This window comes from Vespa crabro, chromosome 18 (genome assembly GCF_910589235.1).
Source record: "Vespa crabro chromosome 18, iyVesCrab1.2, whole genome shotgun sequence".
Classification (NCBI taxonomy): Eukaryota; Metazoa; Arthropoda; class Insecta; order Hymenoptera; family Vespidae; genus Vespa; species Vespa crabro.
The window spans coordinates 855,621-863,120 of record NC_060972.1 but is presented as its reverse complement, the minus strand read 5'-3'; the positions used below and the strand labels follow the sequence as shown (position 1 = coordinate 863,120).

General features: G+C 32.1%; 1 protein-coding gene across 4 annotated transcripts in view; it reads right to left on the bottom strand.

Annotated features, from left to right (window-relative positions):
- LOC124430501 (MAP/microtubule affinity-regulating kinase 3-like) overlaps window positions 1–7,500 on the bottom strand; it is a 366,230-nt gene that overhangs the window by 269,227 nt on the left and 89,503 nt on the right. The gene's annotated exons all lie outside the window — the stretch shown is intronic.

Genomic DNA, 7,500 nt, shown 5'->3' with positions numbered 1-7,500 from the left:
ATGTACGTATGTATATGTATAAAAGAATTTTTAATAAGAATAAATCTTATTTGAAAGGAGCTCTGTTTAAATCCTTTTAAAGTAACGGTATATTTCTACGGTATAGTCCCTTTAAACAGCAGAATATCCCTTCTATACCTTGTATTTCTCTACCTTATACTTATTCAAAGTCAAACAAACTGATTAATAAGAATGATTATCGAAATCGATCAAAACGAATAATAGGTAATTTTTATTTCATTAATTATATCAAAAAACAGTTTTTCATTCTTAAAAATACATATGTTCCACTCATGTTTTCAATAGCCGTCTGTCAAATCGTACGATTTGTCACGATGATTCTTTTTCTCTTTCTTTTCTTTTTTCTTTTTCTTTTTTTCTTTTTCCCCCCTCTATTAAATCAATCCGCTCGAATAATAAGACAGATTTTTATTTGATTAATTAATCAAAAGTAGTTTTTCTTTCTCAAATCGATAACTACATATATTTCATTTACGTTTGAGCGCTACACGCGTCCTGTCAAATCGGACGATTTGTCAAAGAGATATCGTAATCGATCGGCTTGAATAATAAGAGATTTTTGTTTCATTAATTATCAAAAAAAAAAAAAAAAACCTATTTTTCATTCGCAGAACACATATGTTACTTCTATGTTATTACAACTATTTCGTCAAATCGAACGATTTGTCACGATGAATATTTGTATGTTTTTTTTCTTTTCCTTTTTTTTTCCTTTTTTTTTCTTTTTAAATCGATTCGATCGATTAATGAAACATTTTCATTTAACTCGACGACGTGCCACCAATTAATCTTTTTATCATTTCTTTTTCTTTTTTTTTCTTTTTTAAACACGCATGCTTCTTCTTTCGTTCCCTTCTTCTTACCAGATAAAGGAAAAAAAAAGAAAAAAAAAAAAGAAAAGAAAAGAAAAAGAAAAAAAAAAAGTAAATTATACACTTACACGCCTATAGTTCTGTCCTTAAAGAAAATTTATATTGAATCAATTGTTAACTGAATTAACATATTAAATACATGCATATATGCATACATGCATACATATATATATATATATATGTGTGTGTATTATAGGCGATGTCTTCTTTAACAGTTTAGTCGTATACACAATCGTCGATTATCGTCCTTCGATGACAATCGATCGAGGATAATGATTTTCGCGGAAAATCACGTCAGACTTGAATCCGCCTTGGAAAAGTGAGATGTACGCAAGAAGGTATGAATTTCACGGCCTCGACATATGAAAATGATCGACGCGTTTCTCTTCAAGAGATGAGAGCGTCCGTTGTTGTTGTCGTCGTCGTCGTCGTCGTCGTCGTCGTCGTTTCTCTCAACGGGAATCCTTTTCGCGTGCTTACTTTGCCATTGTTCGAGAGAACGAGCCGTGAATATTGAATGGCTTACGCAAGGACAGACCGTTTCGAAGAAAACGTTCGATCGTTTTGTTGCTCGCGATTATTCGTTATTGGGAGTGCACTAAGGACGAGAGAGAAAGAGAGAGGGAGGAGAGGAGGAGTAAAAGAGAGAGAAAGACAGAGAGAGAGAGAGAGAGAGAGAGAGAGAAAGAGAGAGAGAAGCTGAATAAGAGTGAGACAGGTTTACTTTCGAAGCTGAACGTCGACGAGCCGTGGTCAAGGACGATCTCTATATCCTGGAAATAAATATCTTATCGTATACAACTGTGTGTGTGTGTGTGTGTGTGTGTGTATTTGTGTGCATATATATATATATATATTTATTACGATTTAAATTTTTGAACAACAACGAGGAATGCAAAGTGAATATATACAGGTCGGGATAATATGAAAATTTGATTAAAAAAGAAAAAGAAAAAAAAAAAAAAGAAAGAAAAAAAAAAGTTCTCTTATAATGCAATAATGGTACTAAACTTATTTATTTCTTATTTATTTTTCCCGATCGAATTGCCGACGGGTGGGAAAATTATTAAATTTGCCGGTGTTAACCCCCGCAGTGAACTCCGAGAAAAGATACTCTAAGATGGTACAGAGAGAGAGAGAACGAGAGAGAAAGAAAGAGAGTGTTTGTGAGAGAGAGAGAGAGAGAGAGAGAGAGAGAGAGAGAGAGAGAGAGAGAGAGAGAGAGAATATTGGGAAGCCTCCCGCGTCGTGGCCAAGAAGAAATCTTGTACGCCATGGATAATATACCCTATACAACCCCATACAACGTGATACAGTGCTTAAACTATACGAAGAATAGTCGCCTATAATTCTCGTTAAATAACGCCAGAAGTATAATTAATAATGTCTACAGGTTTAATACGAGGTTTCTTGTTTTTTTCTTTATTCTTTTTTTGTCTTTTTTTTTCTTTTTTTTTTTCTTTTTTTTTTATTCTTTTCTTTTTTTGGAGTCTGACAGGATCGGTTTAATTTAAAACGTGATGTGTCTACAAAATGAATAGCGATTTTAATTCATTCATTCGTAACACTATTGGAAGAATTTATTTCTTGATAAAAAATTAGATCGGAGTTTTAGCACTTATAACAAAAAAAAAAATAAATAAATAAAAAGAAAGAAAGAAAAAAGAAAAGAAAGAACAAAACGGAAAGGACAATCTAATAAAAAAAGAAAAAAACAAAAAAAAGAAAAACTCGTCGAATTTACGAGAAATTAAATGACTTACGAAAAAAAAAAAAAAAAAATAAAAAAGAAGAAACTTTTCGAACTTGTGAGAAATTGAATAATTTGCGAAAAAAAAAAAAGAAAAGAAAACTGAAAAAATGAAAATGAAATAACAATATTCTATAAATACAATCAGAAATAAAACAATAAGAACAAAATTGCAACGAGTAAGACTAATTTTAAATATCAAAAAAAAAAAAATATATATATATATACATATATAAATATTTCAAAGATCGTTAAAGAACACAAGAAAACAAAACGAAAAAGAAAAGAAACGAAAGGAAATAAAAGAAAAGAAAAAAAATGTTTTTTTTTTATATGATACTAAGTAAAAGTACATCAATAAGTGATTGATATGTCATTCTCTACCGCAATCTCTTCGTTGGCACTCTTACTTGCGATGAGAACAGGATGAGAACAGGATGGTGGGTGATGAGGATAGGAACAGGACGGTGGAGGTGAAGGTGAGGGGATGGGAATGGATGTAGAATGGAGGGGAGAGAGAGGTTGTAAGCGTAAAAGCAAGAGGAAGAGCAGGGGAATGTATGTAGTAGAACGAAGGGCAAGGGACGAGGGTAGAAATATTGAGCGGCCGTAACTAAGGGCACCCTCGTTCTGGTGACACCACGATCGCCTCTCAGGTGCGGTAAATAATCATCCCCTTTTGGGCTAGCTTTCGTCGAGCCGAGGGTAAGATTATTAAACTCCGAACGAAGAGCAGACCGCGTTAAACAGAAACTCGCGCAGATTTTCCTCGAACTATTACCACTATTATTATTATTATTATTATTACTACTACTACTACTACTACTACTACTACTACTACTACTACTACTACTACTACTATTATTACTACTACTGCTGCTACTATTACCAATAGTAATAATAATAATAATAATAATAAGAATAAGAATAATAATAATAATAATAATAATAATAATAATAATAAATAATAATAATAATAGACGTAATCATGGCAATAGTATTAGGTTTATAATGGGCAACAGAAGGTGTAATAACTGTAACCATTAACTAACATAAACGATTACCAGCTGTCTCCTACACTCGTGGATAATACATTTCTTTGAGATATAAAAGTTCCAGACTTAACGCGCGTGCACACATACATACACACGCATACACTGGTACACATACATACGCGCACACGTACACATAAGTTTACCCTGTTTGTTTTTTTTTTCTTTTTTTAATTTTTTTTTAATAAATATTTACGATGAAGCACGATCGTCGTATAGTGAATTATTATTTTTAATTTCAAATTCAAGATCCGAATCAAAGTTTGTAAATGCGATAGATAGATAAATAGATGATCGTACTATACACGTGACATATATATTATCAAAAATTATCTATTAATAATAAATTCAATATCTATATAGAAGGATTCGATTTATGAATGAGAAGTCGATTTTTATCGATTATACGTATACGTGTGCGAATTTATATAATTGATTTCATAAACCCTAAATGGGGATACATGATCGTTTTATGCACGATATATACATAAATATATATATATATTAAAATTGTTACATTTAAAATTCAAGATTTAAATCAATGAATTCAATTTTTATACGAAATAAAATGGCACGCTCCAATCGATTTCATTCTTATCGAAATTCGTTGCAAAGGTCAAACACGTTTCGAGGGTTACTAGCGATATAAGTTCTTGTAGACGAGAAAAGAAAAGCGAAAGAGAGAGAGAGAGAGAGACAGAGAGACAGAGAGAAAGAGAAAGAGAAAGAGAGAGAAAAAGAGAGGGGGGTGAGGGTGGAGAATGAAGATGGGAAAGGGTGGGAGAAAAGGACCGTACTCTAACGGGCTCGGTTTCCAGTGATGCATGACGCGATGTTACTGACCCCATACGCCCACCGAAACAACCCTATTTTCCTCCCTCGTTTCCTCTCCCTACTCTTCTCTACTTTCCTCTAATTCATCCCTACGAACGATAGTCCTTCTCCTTTTCTCCTTCACCCCGCCCCCGTAATACTCTCTATCTCTATCTCTCTCTCTCTCTTTTTCTCTCTCTCTTTTTCTCTCTCTCTCTCTTTTGACTCCCTCGAGGACCTCTCCCCGCTCTTGTCGGTATGCCCCCTCGGTTATTTATTTCCATTTATTTCGACCATCGGCTCCTGCACTTATATCCTTCGGCTTCGTCGCACCCTGTTACAGAGCGGTGAGCCTCGCGGTGTTTTATTACCGCTCGAAATCATTTTGCGTTGCCAGCGAAGAAAATCGAAGGAACTTTCTACCTCTCCTTCTTCTTTTTCTACTTATTCTTCTTTCATCTTCTTTCTTTTTCCTTCTTCTTCTTCTTCTTCTTCTTTCTTTATTCTTCCTCCTTTACTTTTATCTTCTTTTTCTTCATCTTTTCCTTCCCCGTGCCAACGATTTCCTTCAAAATAATGGCTTACTCCTACTTCGTTTCTTATAAGAAATATATATATATATATATATATATATATATATATATATATAGTGTGTGTGTGTGTGTATGCGTATAATTAATTACGAAACGAAAACATAACATTTACGAAATTTTCCGACAAATTTATGTTTGCAATTTCTTTACCCATTTTTTTTTTCTTTCTTTTTCCTATAACGAAATATAGATACAGTTATAATATAAAGTAGAAATTTATATATCGCGTAGTAACTTTTTTGTTTGCCTTTATCATACAAAAAACGATACGTTTCGATGTAACAATTATGAATGATGATACATACATAATATTATTATTATTATTATTATTATTATTATTATTATTATTATTATTATTATTATTATTATTATTATTATTATTATTATTATTATTAATATGATTATTATTATTATTATTGTAAGGTTTTGTGTGAGATTGATGAATTTATAATAATTATATTAATATTCTTTATACCTATAAGCCAAGTGAAATGTAAACTGATACGTATCCATGTATTTGCATGTTCGTGTGCGCATGCATTTGTGTATATACGTGTGAAGTTTTTAATAGTACTATAAAATATCACATTTTACTTGTGTGAATTTAACAAAAAAACAAAAAAAAAAAATACATTTCGACGATTACACCATTATACAATATAAATTATTTATATAATATTGATATAATATTATTATACGAATTAAGTAATAAAATTCGTGTCAATAAATTTTTATCGATAAATTAACATTTTCTTTTTGTATTTTTTTGTTTTTTTATAAATCATCATTTGTTACATTCTTAACAATAGATCCATATCTCTCTCTCTCTCTCTCTCTCTCTCTCTCTCTCTCTCTCTCTCTCTCTCTCTCTCTCTCTCTCTCTCTCTCTCTCTTCTTTAAACAATCGAGAAATCCGAAATCTCCGAATAGCTACTACCACCTGCACCTAAGGATTACCAAATCATTTAGGTATATACATATATATATATATATATATATATATATATATATATATATATATATATCCTTGTTTACGATCAACCTATCCCGTATGACTACAGGCAGGAAATGAAAGAACGTATTATGGAGCGAGGTTACGCGAAAGTAGATCTTTCAGCTGAAGATACTACGCTAAAAGGTAAGCTTTTTCCTTTTTCTTGCATGGCGTAGCAAGAAGATTACGAAGAATGCCGAGCGGATTGCGAAGGCCTAAATAAATAGCGTTCGCCAGGAAAACGTCTTAACGCAGACCCTGCTTACAGAAAGCACCGATCTCTCTCTCTCTCTCTCTCTCTCTCTCTCTCTTTCTTTCTCTCTCTATCTACCTATCTATCTATATCTTTCTTTCTCGAATCTTTTACCATCCTACAGTCTCCTCTTCACTTACATACATACACACATACACACGCACACACACACACACACATATATATATACATATATATAGATATATACACATATACATACATACGTATATAAATATATATATGTATATATATATATATATGTATGTATGTTGTATGTAATATGTAAGTATGAGTATTCTACCTTCAAGTTCTTCGAGCTCACTGAGATATATAATGTTTGCTTTCCGCCGGATTGCTCTCCTCGCGGTTAGCTTTTCCCTAATGCACTAATGCCGTTCGTTAATTAGATCGAAGATGCGCCTAGGGTTTCGGTTCTACGTGCAAAACGTTTGTAGTATGCGAAATGCGAACGCGTTAAATCGATTAAGAAACCGCGACTATTTACTTAAGAACATGTTCAATGTTTATATACCTATGCTTATACATACATACATACATACATACATACATACATACATAAATATATGTATATATATATATATACATATATGGGTTTGTGTGTGTTTGTGTAGTTATCTGTTGGCAAGTTCCTCTCATCGTAGGATTATCTACGATGAGAGAAATATATTTAAAATTCTAATCGATTTCTAAATTATTTTTCTTTTATATATATATATATATATATATATATGTAATGAAGGAAATTTTAATGAATAGAAATTATGTTTTTAATTTAATTGGATAATTGGAAGAAGAAAAATGAATTTTCAATTAAATTTCATTCCTATTGAGTAATTGTTGAATAAATTCGAAAATCGATGGATTTAATAACGACGAATGGTTCTGAAAAAACTACGAAAACTTATAGTAGTAAAACTATGGGTAGTCCGTTGAACGTATTCGATGAGACTCCCTTCGGCGCCGTGCAAGCGTAAATAATTCAAACTTTCGATCTACACTTGACTCCTCGAAACGAAAGGGGATGACAAGTGCCGAAGAAATTTTTTCCTTTGGGATCAATCTTAACGAGATACTTCTCTATCGTTTATTCATCCTTTATTTTTGATCCACTTTTAGAAATAGATAGATAGA